A 15,863-nucleotide genomic window follows, 5' to 3' on the forward strand; every position below is an offset into this window, starting at 1 on the left:
GCACAATATCCTACAATGCACACCATATTTGCACGGTAAGCCCACCTTTAACATGTTCATCTTACTTTTACACCCATACATATGTCGACTGTTACAATATATCGACATATACTATCCTCTGTTATAGCACATACTTGTTTGACCAATCCAGACACTGACAGTGGCTGGAAGCAAATTGGTGGGTTCCAAGCCCATATCATCCCTTGTGGTGTATGCGGAGTGTGCCGTGTGATCTACAGCAGTGCACACATAGAATACTACAAGCATTACATTACGCTACAAGATAGCTGTTTCCACTATATGCATTGATTACCCTGTAATTCTTACAGTACAGGTACTACATACACAGACATACTACATGTTATGCATACCTTCTTAGTAATCAGAGGTGTTATTAACTAGTGTAATGCTCATTTTCGGTTCATCTTTCAGTGTTTGGAACTGTCTTACAGGTAGATACAGATGGTTTGAGTGTGTGACAAGGCAACCTTTTATAGTTACAGATCAGTAACATGTGCTATCCCGATAACCAATTGGTGTTCCTAAGTAGCTAATTACATGCACATCAGCTGTGCTGCTACTGCCTTAGCCAATACCATGGCTACAGTGGAGTATAACTGAGTACTGCACTTGGGCGTTGTCCCTTTGCCTTACTTGTGAGGAAGACAACGTGGAAGTGTTGTTTGGAATCTACTGCAACAGCTGTATGGAGATGAACAGTAATATATTGTATGTAATGTCTAGAGGATTTGGTCTAAATGTGAGTACTGCTGTTATATTTCTGAACATTGTCTGTACCTAATACTTCTGCATATGTTTCAGTCTGGCCAGGTTGTTTGACCAGCATAAGGCTGCATAGCTATGGATATAATGTTAGGTGGTTTACAGTGTGCTTACCAGACATATTTAGTTTGGTGTTACTGTGTATTATACTGTGCTAATAATCAGTACTCGGTAAAACTTCCTGGTGCATGAACCTTTCAACCCTCAGGGTGCAATGTCCATGTTAGCACATAAGCCAGTAAAATACACTATAATATGGAGTATGCACATCTGTGCATACCAAGAGTAGAAAACTATAGTATGTGGCATGTGTGCATACATGCCTTACATATGATGTTACATTACATATTGTACAGTAACGCATGTATCTATGTGATATATAGTTGTGTTTTATGTGCAGTAGTGACTTACCAGGCAACTCCAGTTCATACAACCCTGTTACATCACCAGCTGTTCAGTTGTTTAATGGCAACTATTTCACATAGGGCCATGTTAGTGTGTCTGTGTCCAGGTATGTTAAGGTTTCAGCAGATGTTGTACAGTAGTTGCATAATTGGTTATGGTATGACAGTATGTATTGATGTAATTATTTTGGTTGTGGGGTAGATGATGGTGGGTGTACATAGCACATGCAGGTTTGTAGGAACCCCTTTCATACAACATCTATATGTGTGTGGGTGTTCTTTCCCTATGTGAACACCTATCCCTTAGTGGACTAATACTATGGTAATTGCAGGCTGATTTATTAAGGCACTATTAAATGCTTCCTGTATAGCATGCAGGTACTGTTAGTCCTTGAATCCTTTTGGCAATACATCAGAATGTAATAAAGGTTTGCAAAACAAACGTCTGTGTAATTCTGTCATGAATATTTGCAGTCATTGCAGTTGTGTTGATATCTTTTTTCATAGAACATATTTGTAATAGTGTATTGGCATATACTCTCCATATGTTATGTTCATATTATCTGTGGGGGGGGGTGGAATGTGTGATTGCTATGGTCCATGTTATACTCAGATATGACCACTTTGGATGCTGTCGACAGACATGTATGTATGTGTATATATATATATATATATATATATATATATATATATATATATATATATATAATGTAAAAAACGTAACCACCAATCCGCAGTAGTTATCCACGGCGCCAATTTTCTTTCTTTTAAAATTAGTATCCAAAATGCTCAACAGACCAAAATTAGAACAATCAATAAAATTGTTTAAAATGTATCATAGGCGTGGACTTCAGTATACAATCCAAGTTTATTCGTTAGCGCTTTCACCAACAGGCTTCATCAGACATTTAAAACAATCAAAATTATTCCATTTAAATAGTATAAAAAACTCATTGATTGGATGATGAATGAATGACATCACATAAATTAAAACAAAAACTTATGAATGGAAACAATAACTAATAAATATTAAAATACTAAAAACTATTTCCTTTTCCTAACAGACAACCTTCTACTTTTGAGAACAGACTTAAGGGGAATCTTTTCATTAAGTTCAGGTGAGACATCAGCTCGAAATCTAATCATCCATCTCACCTCACATTCCTCAGTGTGGTTGGTTGTATCACTAAAAATACAAAGGTATGTAATACGCCCTCATGCAAACAATGTTTAGATAAAGCATTAAAGGTAGAGCCATTCTTATATTATATATGTGATCCCTGATGCGTTCACGTAATTTCCTATTTGTTTTGCCAATGTAGAACGCATCACAGGAAACACACTTGGCTAAATATACTAAATTCCTGCCCTGGCAAGTAGTATTAGTGTGAAAATTAAATATTTCCCCTGTACGAGGATGCACAACTATATCACTGGTGTCAATTATATCACATTGTCCACAATGGCCACAAGGTTTAGTGTTAACGTCAACTCCAGTTGATTCCTGTGCAATCCTAACTAAAGGTCGATGACAAAGCAAGCGTTTCAAGTTTTTCTTATTTTTAAAAGATAAGCTGGGTCGAGGTCCTAAAATCGCTGCCAACCGCTCATCTAATAATAAGGTCGCCCAATGTTTTTCTATAATAATATAATGTTTTTCTATAATCTGTCTAATATAAGAAACATCTGAAGTAAAGAACAAAGATAGTCTTAAAAAATTATCTTTATCTTTAATATTCCTATGTTCACCGTTAATATTAACACCTATATCAGAGAAATAAGGTCTTGCTATGGTATCTCTTGGTATAACCTCTTCAATAATTTTATCTACTTCCCTAGTTTTATATCGTCGTACCATCAGTCTATGCCTAAGATTAGAGAGTTCATGTTCATAGCCTATCTGACTATGTTTCAAGCGTGAAACTCTCATGCATTGCCTTTTTATTACATTATCAAATATGTATCTAGGATGCATACTCTCACGATGCAATAATGTATTTCTAAAACACGCTTTACGATGGACTGAAGTATTGAGCATACCATTGCCCAACCTTTCTATTTGTACATCCAAAAAATAAATTTTAGAGCTAGAGAAATTAACTGTAAAATCTAAATAAGATGTTAGTGAATTAACTGATGCTACAAATTCTAATAAACTGGACTCATCTCCCTTCCAAATAAGGAAGAGGTCGTCGACAAATTGTCTATAGAAACCCACTGACTGTTCAAATGAATTCAACTTAAAAAGTTTATCCTCTTCCCACTTAGCCATTACAATGTTGGTGTAGCTATTGGCACAAGAGGTGCCCATAGCTACGCCATCATTTTGTAGAAAGATCTCACCATTAAAAATGAAAACATTATTATGTAATACTGTCTTTAAAAAGAGACCCAGAAGGTCTATTAGTCTATGTCCCAAATTAGAATGTTCAAACAAATAGGACTGAACATTAGTAACCCCTACATTATTGGGTATAACGGTAAATAAACTCCTTACATCAAGTGTAACCAATAAATAACTTTCATCATCATTCAAATTTCGAGTGTAACTATAGAGATCCAATAAGAACTGCTTAGTATCTCTTAGTATATATTCATTAGCGTCTACCACAGGTCTTAAGTAGTGCTCTAAGAATAGCGAAAAAGGTTTAGTGACCCATCCAGCACTAGAAACAATAGGTCATAGTGGAGGGTCAGCAGGGCACTTATGAATTTTCGGTAAGCCTTGTATAATTGGCAACAAGGGATTGTCAGCTTTTAAAAATTGAAACATATTTAACTCAATATCATAATTATTTAATGATTCTTCAAGCATTTGATGTATACCTATAACTCTAGTAGTTACTTCATCAGCATTAATTTGTGTATAGAATTTTTTATGTGTGTGTGTGTGTGTGTGTGTGTGTGTGTGTGTGTGTGTGTGTGTGTGTGTGTGTGTGTGTGTATATATATATATATATATATATATATGTGTGTGTGTGTGTGTGTGTGTGTGTGTGTGTGTGTGTGTGTATGTATGTATATATATATATATATATATATATATATATATATATATGTGTGTGTGTGTGTGTGTGTGTGTGTATATATGTATACAGATATATACATTATTGCATACATTTATCTGTACCTCCATAGATATGTAGATGTTTTTAACCTATCTATATATCTACATATATATGTAGACCTGTATATATCGACATGTCTCTATGTCTCTCTCTCTCTCATATATATATATATATATTCCTCCCTATGTGTTTTAATATGTATATATATATATATATATATCCCAGGTAGCTTATGTTAGGTTACACTTAGGATTGGGTACATGGCAGGTTCTATTTCAACACATGTTATGTATTTTATCTGTCTGCATACACAACTGGGATAGGCACTGGTAGGGAATGTGTGAATAACACACATTTATGCAGTTGTGAGCAGATTTGCCCGTGGTCTGCACGATGTTAAGCAAATGTCAAACATGTGAAGCTCTTCTCTGTTTACCATGTTTTAGCACCTCTTACCGTTGCACAAACACATGGAAACCCGCTTACAATTGCTTAAAAGTGCTTTAATCCACCTGCATCCAAAAGCCCTTATTCTGGCCCTCAATGTAACCTAACAGCCCTTGAACCCAGGACTATGAACATCACAGTCACTGACTTTACCACTAAGGCATCTGAGATATCTACGAATGTTATGGTGTTTAGAATATACATTGTACTACATGCATTCCTTACTAATGAAAACAAATGTGACAGTCAGTTGGTGTACATATGCCTGATACATGTTAATGTTCATATGTTTGTGAAATTAGGTGTTGCAATGTGACATGACAGGGTGTATTATGAATGAGAAAGGTTCTTTCTTTGTGTCCTTTTTATATTGTCCCCATACTCCATGTATGCCCCTCCATTTCACTTATTGGACATCCAACCCAAGCCCTCCTTGATGCATGATTGCATTACCCATCATTCCTCCCCCACCCTAATCTTTGCATACACAACAACCACCCCTTTTATGGTGAATTAGGTTAATATTAATTGTTATAATACCAGAGCTGCATGTGTTTTGTGTACACTCCAATTCTTTTGGAGTGCTTCTGTGTCACGTAGTGTGTTCATAGATGTTTATATATATATATATATATATATATATATATATATATATATATATATATATATATATATATATATATATATATATATATATATATATATATGGCTATTGATGTAATATATATATATATGTATATATATATATATATATATATATATATATATATATATATATATATATATATATATATATATACATATATATATATATATACATATAGATATATCTATGTGCAGCCATCACTGACACACACACACACACACACACACACACACACACACACACACACACACACACACACACACACACACACACACATATATATATATATATATATATATATATATATATATATATAGATAGATATTTCATATTAGTTTGTAACAGTAATTCATCTGTAGATTGGAATGTGTTGGTTGACAAACTACAGTACATTACAATATACTGTACATATGTACACAAAGTGACTGTCCCATTTCTGATCATTACAGTGAAATGCATATGGTATAAAGTGTAGTCTCAAGACCATGAAACGTGCACAGCTCGGATGGCTTAGTGGTAAGTCTCATGACTATAGTGTGCATGGCCCAGGGTTTGACACCTTCGATGCTTTACAAATGTTTTTTACTGCAGAGTAAGGCTCATTTAAGCAGTTGTAAGCATGTTTAAAAGTATTTGTGTGACATTATAGCAGCGATAAAACACAGCCAAACAAACTTTGTAACGTATAACCTGTGAGCGCAAACACGGCCACATCAGCTAACATCTCCAGATATATACGTCAGTGACATAACATCTCACTATGTGCTGACATAACATTACATTCTCTGTTGACTGCACTCTCCAGCACACATGGGTTTATATGGGTGTTTTGAATGTTTATTATACAGACAATTACTACCTATATATACAAGCTGTGGTTAAGGCATACTTTTGCACATGATAAACATCCCTGTCTTTATCAGGATTGGAACCTCGAATGCACAGATACTATGCGGATGCTGTAACCATTATACTGTTGACATTAACTTTGCTTCCACCTATTTGCTATTTAGATTATTTCTATGTGTAAGCTAGGCTAAGCAAAGGGCAGGAGCCCCCAAACTCACTGAGCTTCACGTACTCTTGAAATAACATATAACAAATGTACTGTGAGACAATATATTACATTCCTAACTACATTAGGCATAGCCCCTCACTGACACACTTCAAGAGAAAACTTGTGTGAATGGGTAACAGATTATACATCCCTGGAATCATGTGTCCCAGAACCATACAACCAGGGGGTGGGGAGCCTGTCCAGTTTGATAGCTGCAAGACCTGTTGGGGGAATTGAATTGTGTTGAATTGCCACATTAACATGCCCTCTTTAGATCACTAAGTGCCCCTAGCACCCTCTACAACCCCATTCTCCAACAGCTTCCAGCAACTCTGCCTGGAATTGCTTCATTGGCTATGCTTGACAGAGGCGCAGTTACTTCATCAGTGGTGCTGGGAACACCAACCACTGTAGCTATGCTTCTAATTACCTTTGGGCAGATAGGTAGTAGGCTGTATGTAAACCTCTAAAGTGCAGGCCATCACAGCCATAATATGTGAATAAACAGACCATCAGATCACAATATACAGTGAGAACTCACCATGTAGTGAGGAAACAGTTGAGTACAGCAAGAACATAAAGAACACTGATACTTAGTCACTCCAAAAGCCTATCTTGGGAGCCAGAAGACTTGTATAAGTTTAAGGCTTTCTATTGCTTACCAGTAGGTTACCTACAGGAGAGATGAAAAACAAGCACAGATGGGGAACATGCATGCAACAATACCATACCAGCCTATGTGTCAGCCTTAGGCTTTGGAATACTGGCCAAGGCTATTGGCACCCCCATGGTGCCTTATTTAGGAGAGTCTTGAAGGTGAATACCAGCTCCATAAACAGCACAATAGCAGATTCAATGAGGATTATGCTACTCAACACCAGGGGTTGTGATCACAACATGCATGCACTCACAGCACTCCTCAGGATGCACAACATCAACATCTGTGCATTAACTGAAATCTGTCTTAAGGCTCCTCAGAGCACACCAGCACTAACAGACTATTTATTTATTATTATTTATTTATTCCAGTTTGATTACCGAGGAGGTCCACTGGGCTTGAGGGCCCATTTTCAGTGGAGGCCCGGGGAGAAAAGCTCCACAGAACAAAGTTTATTAATATGAAAATTTCAAAGATAGTTTGCAATACAAACAACAGGTTTCTTCAACAAGAGTAAGACAAACAATTTCAATTTTGTTCAGGAGAAAAAAAAAAACAAGCCTATAGCATAATAGCTAGATTTTACTGTTTAGTTACATATACAAATCTGCAATTGAAAGTGAAGTTAGGAATGTAAAAAGATTAGCCTGGAGTGAAGGGGGAGGAGAGCTTGAGAGGTATGGGCTGAAGAGTGCAGTTGCATTTCCTGTTTAGGTAGAGGTAGGAATGAAGTTGAGTTTTGAAGTTATTATGGTTGTTACAGGTCCTTAGAGAGGAGGGCAGAGCATTCCATTTTTTATGGGACTACAACGCATACCACACATTTCAGCCACAGAACATGGACTGACGTACATAGAGGGGCTGTATCCATATTCATCAGGGATACCTACACCTCCAGGTTAGTGGGGCAGCATGATACCTCTGTTAACATCCATGTGCAGCTAACATCAGCCACAGCAGCAATGTGGAATGTGACCTGTACAGATCACCCTCCATGACCCAGGACCTCCACTCCACCTAGCTGGAGACAGTAGAGAACATGACAGTCCTAACGTACACCCTGGTATTGGTGGATGTAAACTACTATACCATTAACTGGGAAACGTATTCCGGTACTCACTTCCAAGCCCAGTCCTTCCTGGAATGTATCACCTCATATGCCCTGTATCAGGTGGTAACCTCCCTAATTTGGGGTGAAAACTACTAGATGTGGTCATCACCAACATGGGCAACAGGTGCACCACAGTGGAGGTTAACTGATCATTGGTTAGATATGACCATGAACTATTCACTGTTTCCACACCCTAGCAATTCCCCCACCCATGGATACCACAGTGTATACCTTTCTTACAGCTAAATTTACACTACTAGTGACAGGAGTGGGGGAATTCACAGCCCCCATGATAAGGGGAAACACTGCTCAAGATACAGAGAGATTTACAAATGCAGTCTATAAGCACCTACATGGATGTATGGATCATGCCATCACTGATAAACCAAGACTCACCCCTCCTAGACAAGGACACTGGTCTGGAGTACCTCTGCAATAAACAGGCTATACTACAGAAGTAGGACAGTGTTCCAGACACACAACAAATCCCACGAAGGGCAGACATCTGTGACCATTATTAGTATGATACGTAGGTCCCTCATGACATCATCCAAGGATAACATCAGCAGGAGAATAAGCAAGGATTCGAAAGATAACTACACAGCCTTCTTTGGCTATGTCAAGGATCTACTTGGTGACACACAGATTTGCATTGTGCCTGTGAAAATATAGCACAAAATATGCTGACCCTACTGATATCACCAACATCCTTGCAGATACATTTGGTGCATAATTCACCCTCTAAATAGCCCACAACACTACCCGAAAGGTACAGTATCCCAACCATCAGAGACACACAGGTGAAAATGGCCCTTTTTAACAGCAGAACACAGCATCAATGGAGGCAGATGTTAATCGAGACTGCATCTTGCAAACTGTACAAGACAACCTGCCCCACACCTAATTAAGCATTCCTACCTCAGCCTCTCCACAGGCTACATGCCCATACAATGGCACGTGGCAACGGTTATTCCACTCCATCAAGGTGGAATAACAACTGACCATGGTAACTGCCACCCCATAAGCATGACTAGCCTGGTCTGCAATGGTATGGTTCGCATCCTCATAGCACTCATGAACAATGACATTGGTAACCTCTGAATATTTGACCAAACCCAGGTCAGCTTGGTTGAGTGCAGTTCATGCCTACTGAACCTGTTTGACGTCTAACATACAGTCACCAAGACATTAGATGATGGGGGAGGTGGTTCATACATACTATGTGGACTTCAGCAAGGCTTTTGACACCATGCCTCACTCAGGTATTATTGATAAACACACCAGCCTGTACATTCACCCATGTATCACAGGTTGGGTTTCCAATGGGCTTACACACAGAACCCACATGGTATGACTAACAGTCTCCAGGTCCAACTCTTGAACAGTCACAACTGGTATCCCACAGGACTCAGTCCTGGGAGCCCTACTGTTTGGCATGTACATCTCAGATGTACAGGCAAACACAGGTGGACTACAGCAGACCATGTTTGGCAATGACTGCAAACTGGGAGCCATGATTGATAGTCCAGCTGACACAGACATCCCTCAAGGGGCCTCACATAGAACATCACAGGGTGCCAAAGACATGGCCTCCAGCCAAGTGCCACTAACTGCATGGTCATTCCATTGTGGAATTGGCACCCACATATTAATACATGAGCGGCAGCCATTTTAATACAGATGAGGTAATGGGGTATCTGGGGACTAAGGAAGATAGTGATCTCCCCTTTGACAATCATATCTCCACAGTAGTTTGGACATCCTTCTATGTAGGCCAATTGATTACTAAAGTATTCCCATCTAGACATACTGGGGTTATAGTGCCCCTTTCTCATCACTCATCAGTCCCATCATAGGGTATAATAACCCCTGTGGGATGTACCTCAGAGGACACATCCAACAGCTGGGGGGTCCACGAATGTACCTCACCAAGGGGAATACTGGCCTCCAACATATGCTTATGCAGCCAGACTGAATAAACTCCTGCTTTACTCAGTGGCATCTTGTTTACCCAGAGATGATCTCCGCTGGCCAACACAGCCATGTCAAACTCAGGCTTGATGGATATGCTCCACCTATAGAAATCCATGTCACTGTGAGCCACACACTGTAGTGAGCTGACCTTGACATAACAATAACTGGAAGATGATGGAGGGACAGCTTCCTGTCACAGACACTCCCCATACTTTGGAACAACATCCCTAACTACATTATACAGAGCCCCTCACTAACACTCTGCAAAAGAAACCTTGAAGGGTGGATGGGGAAAAGTAGATGCACCCCAGGGATCCCGCCATTGTCTCTGCTCCACAGAGGGACAGTTAATAAATCAATGGGGTGGCAAAAGCTGATACATTTTGACTGGCCTTATGAATGGCCTCTGGCAGTTGGCCAAGTACCTATCTATGAATCTATACATACAGTATCTGCATATGCTGATAGCTTAATTTACTGTTCAGGTGTTGACTTAACTTGTGCCAATGGCTGTTGTGTGTGCAATAGTTGAGGGCTGCCTATGTTGGATGCACACAGTAGACTGCCTATACATGACAATTTACAGGTAGTCTTGTGTGTGTGCCATCCATTTTTCTGTGTGTGCAGGTGGGGAAAGGTGTCCATCCCTAGGTGCCTACACTGTCAGTGTGTGTGCTATACGTTCCCTCTTTGCCAAGGCATGGGCATACTGAGCACACTTCTATCTGCCTACTGGGGCAGGCTCAGAGTTTTTGTGGTCTGAGTACCACTGTGCCTGTGGGGCCCTTGGCAATGGTGGTGGGCTGTGAGGGCCTTCATCATTTTGTCCCTGCTGCAGCTGTTTCCACAGGACCATATTGTGTAGCATGGCGCACACTATTTAGATGTGGGCACATGTGCCTAGAGAGTACTGCAAGGTTCCACCAGATATGTCGAAGCAATGAAACTGTGATTTCAGCATCCCAAACACACACTCTATGATGATTCCGGTTTGTGCGTGTGCCTCATTATGGCGTTCCTGCATGGGTGTGTGTGCATTTCTGATGGGAGTCATCATACATGTTTCCAATGTATAGCCAGCATCTCCCACCAGGTGGCCATTTGGGATGTCCTCCCTGGCAAATAACTGATACAGCTTTGAAGCATGCCAGGTATGTGAGTTGTGATAGCTTCCAGGAATGCCAGCACACACATCCATGATAATGCTCTGGGCATTGCACATGACCTGGCAGTTGATGGAGGGGTATCCCTTGTGGTTTATGTAGCACCTACCCTGTTCACCGGGTGGTGACTTGATGTGTATGTGCGTGCAGTCTATTGCACTCAGTACCTCTGGGTATTCTGCCACATGGTGGAAGAGACACATTTTGCTGGCCAACTCCTCCTGCGTTCGGGGGAAGTATATGTGCTCATTGGCATGTGGTAACATGGCATCCAGGAACTGGTGTAGTACCCTGGATGCTGATGCCTGTGAGATCCCCATGATATCCCCAGTTGGTCTTTGAAAGGTACCTGCAGCTAGTATTTTCAAGCTTACACATACCTTCGTATCTACTGGGATGGGTTCCCCTCTGTTTGTTCTGCCTCTGAGGCATGGCCGGCACAGCTCCACAAGTTGCTGTAGGGTGTCCCTGTCCACCCTGTAATTCTCTATCATTTCCAGATCATGTAGCCCCTGGTAGGTTACCCTGGCTCTGAACACTCTCCTCCACCTCTGGTGCCTGCGGTAGTCATGTGCATCATCCTCCACACCACCTTCAGTCTCCAACACATGCTGGTGGATCAAAGCAATGGCAGCCCCTAACATGTACATAATAAAAGTTCCCCGTCTGTATACACCACTGGTGCAGAGTGTATGGGAATACACAAATGTGTGTGAGGTGCTTTCACACTTTATAGTATTGTGCTATGGATGCTGCTGATGTAAGTGGTGTGTATGAGCTATTCCAGCTGCTGCGTGTCTTAATTATGGGTTTTGCAATGAGTACTGCAAGTGTGGGGCCTTTACTGTGGAGATCTACTTGCCTGCCTTGATTAATCTGTTGCCCTTTAATTCACTTTTAGACCTTGATCCCGTCACATTATTAGGAGGCATGCATCCACCTGCCATCTTTCTTGTTTTGTACTTTCCCTACCCAGTCATGGCGAAATATGCCTTGTAGCTGATATACTGCATATCGGCTTTGTTCTGCTTTGACACTTTGCTGTTTTCTTTGCAGTACAGTCCCTCCCTTTCCCTGTTCTACAGGTAGCTGCTTGCAGCCTTGTTAGCTGTTGTCAATTGCCCACTGTAGGCTCCTGGGTGTTAATTAGTCATTTGTACTCCAATTTCACTGCTGCAGCATTTCCTGATTCTTTCCTATATCCTTCCTGCTTCAGCTGCAATGCGTGACGCACATACCCATTTATCAGGTTTACACGCGTTTTCATCTCCGTTCACATGCATACTTGGTTACTTTGTGTCCTCTCAGCTAAGGATTGCTATGGGCAATTCAACACATCCCTATCCTGTAGCTTTGCCTAGCTAGGGCAGACCTGTTTAGCAATGCTCCAATGTGCTTAAAGCAATGACGACACACCCCTCTCATGATGTCATCTTTATCTCAAGGGCACACCTCCGTGTTATAATGTTATGCTGTGAGTTGCATCCTTACACCAGCAGGGAATCTGCGATTCACTTTTACTCCTCTCATTTGCATGGCATTGTCTACTAATTCCTAGCTACTGTGCATAACACTGTCACTGCCCCTTAGCAACCCTTGCACCATAAGTATGGTGTAGCATGCCTGCCATTGACTATTACGGGGAAATCGTGATATGTGTTTCATTGCGGTTTTATTCTATATTTTTAATTATTCCTTGCAATCCCCTTTGTGCACCGCTGCCCTGCGCTTCCACGTCGCGATAGTGCGACTATATATATTAAATGTTAATTTTATATTTTGTACATGTTTTTTATGCCAATGGCTATATATTTAACCATTGGCATATATTAACAATATAATATGTGTGTTTGGTCAGCTGTCATGGCTCCGATTTTATGTTTGCAAAAATGTAAACCGTTTTCTATGGTTTACAGTTCTGCATGCTTACACTACGCCTGCACCACTTCCTGAATCGCTACATACCTTCATTTGCATGCTACACTGCTGCACATGGGGTAATTAGCATACAAGGCTCAGAAGTTGTGCAGGTGTAGCGTGCACAGGTAGTGCACATGGGAACAGCTCATACCTGAATCGTTTGGCGGCTATCTTTGGTGTTAGAACGCCGACGCTACGCCTGCACCTGGCGCAAGCTTCATGAATCCCGGGGTATGTTTACATCTGCTATGCAAAGTCAAAAGTTTGGTATTCAGAACTTCTAATGAGTTCACACCTTATCTACATCCTCATCATGCTCAGAGGCCTGAATCTACACTATAAAAAGGTAACCATATAGCTAGGGAACTTGAAGGTGAGGGGACTTGTATATTTGGACAAAACAGAAGATTTCTATTCCTTTTGACTTATCTGCAGAGAAAGCCTCTAATTTTGCTATTGTATGATTGTATTTTTCAAGTACATTCTATATTTTGTAATAAGTTACAAAACAAACCATTTATCTAGTAGAAAATATAACTTTTATCTGTATGCACTTCTTGTAGGTTCACTTTTGCCATAGGCATTTTTGGTAGGCATTTACATTTCTTAGATAGAGACTGGTTATTACCTTTTATCACAAATGTTATTGTTAAAATTGTTATTTTACAATCTTCTGTGTTATTGCAGGAAAATTTAATGTACTATGTCAATGACAAAGAGTTTTATGCTTCTAAGATGGTGCAGAGACACTTTCACGCTGGACACAGTGAGACGTGACTGGCAATCATATAAAACTGACTTCTCTTTTGTAAATGTGTACACATTGTGAGAATTGTGTTGAAAGCATATATAACAGTTGAATTATGTGGTATTCCTTAGTTTGTATAAACTTTCATTTGTTTATTGTTTTGCGGGTGAGGGAGCCACTTATCATTTGTGTGTTTCCACAACAAAAATGTGTTTCGAGTGCTTTTCTCTTGAAAATATGTAGTCATCCTATTTCTTCACTGGGAAACATAATGCATTTTAATAACTGAAATGTGTGTTTTCCAGTGCTTAATATTGACAAAATATTATAAGCAGGAATTTAGTTAGGTGATATTCATGTGTTGTATCCTTTTCTATTTTATGTCACATAGGATTATAGAGCCCATGTGTACAAATCCACATAAGGCCCCTTTCAGTGACTCACAAAATTATGTCATAGTGCAGGCATTCCAGCACAATGAATGATGCCTTTCTGCTTGAGAAAGAAAGTGGGGATATGGTTGCCAGAATGCAGATTTAGAACCAGTTACTGAAGTGTGTCAATGTAGTAGGGGGTCGCACCAGAACGTATAATCAGGTGTGTCATAAGGCCACTGATATAATTTCATCAGCTCAGAGGAGAGCAGCTGTAGTTGCCAGTGAACAGATGGCTATGGGGGGGGGGGGCATCCTGATATTGAACCCCTCTGAAACCAAATGAAGAGTTCCTGTCCACTGTCAGAGATCCATAGAGCTTGGTGGAAACTGCATACTTATATGTGATTGATGCTGGTGCTGATGTGTCTGAGAGGACAACTATGCTCCAGGAGGAACTTCCAGGTAAGCTTACATATGGCACGTTTTAGATTTGTGTGAATAGTAAAATATATAAAAAAAAATTAAGTAATACTTCCTGGAGAAACATTTTATGAACCTATCGATAAATTAATAGACATATATGACACTCTTGATCATTACATGTGTTTGTTGGTGGACATGTCAGCCAAGTTTCAGTTAAAAGTATTTTTAATGGACATATAGACAATTGTGTATTGACTGTCTCCTGTGTTGTTCCCATTGTGATGTTTAATTTGCATCCTTCCATTTCAACATTTCATCCGGGACCATCCCCATACCATGTGTGTAGTCGGGTCTACTTCACATGGTCGACAGGCCATATGACCGACACTCATTTGGTCGACAGTTCATTTGGTCGACAAGCATTTTATATGGGGGGGCTTCGCCCCAACACCCCCTAACTATATATATCAACTCCAGGGTCGCACAACATTGGGGAGGGGGGCAAATCTGCTTGTTGACCAAATGAACTGTCGACCAAATGAGTATCGATCATATGGCCTGTCGACCATGTGAAGTAGACCCATGTAGTCACATGCTCAAGATAAGCAAAAAAAATTTTTGGATTATTGATGACCATTTGTTAGATATATGCATTTATCTGTACATGTGAGTTGTATGTAATGAGAGTGTGTGTATTGATGTACCATCTGTGATAGTGGGACCAGTGTCAATTTGTTATCATATAAAATGTTTTAAATATTTAGTGTACTATTAGTTTCCTGTGTTTGTTGCTTAATATCACAGCTAATTCTGACAGCAAAAGTATAGGGTTCTTACCACCTGATGTCAAAGTATTGGTAAACTCTGATAATAATGGTAGCCAAACAGAGGCAAAGTTGGGGGGGGGGGGTGCAAAGGTTGAATCTGACAATGAGGTTGACATTCAGCCACCCCCTGTATTTACCTCAAACACAGTCAGTAGGCCTACCTATATCTATTCCATTGAGCTTTCAGATATTGGACAGGTGGAGAGTGTGGCACTTGATCAGGGTAGTATAGTTTCTATGGCTTCAGTACTGGTTGA

The sequence above is a fragment of the Protopterus annectens genome, chromosome 3.part0 (assembly GCF_019279795.1).
Source record: "Protopterus annectens isolate FY-2018-M chromosome 3.part0, PAN1.0, whole genome shotgun sequence".
NCBI classification, from domain to species: Eukaryota; Metazoa; Chordata; order Ceratodontiformes; family Protopteridae; genus Protopterus; species Protopterus annectens.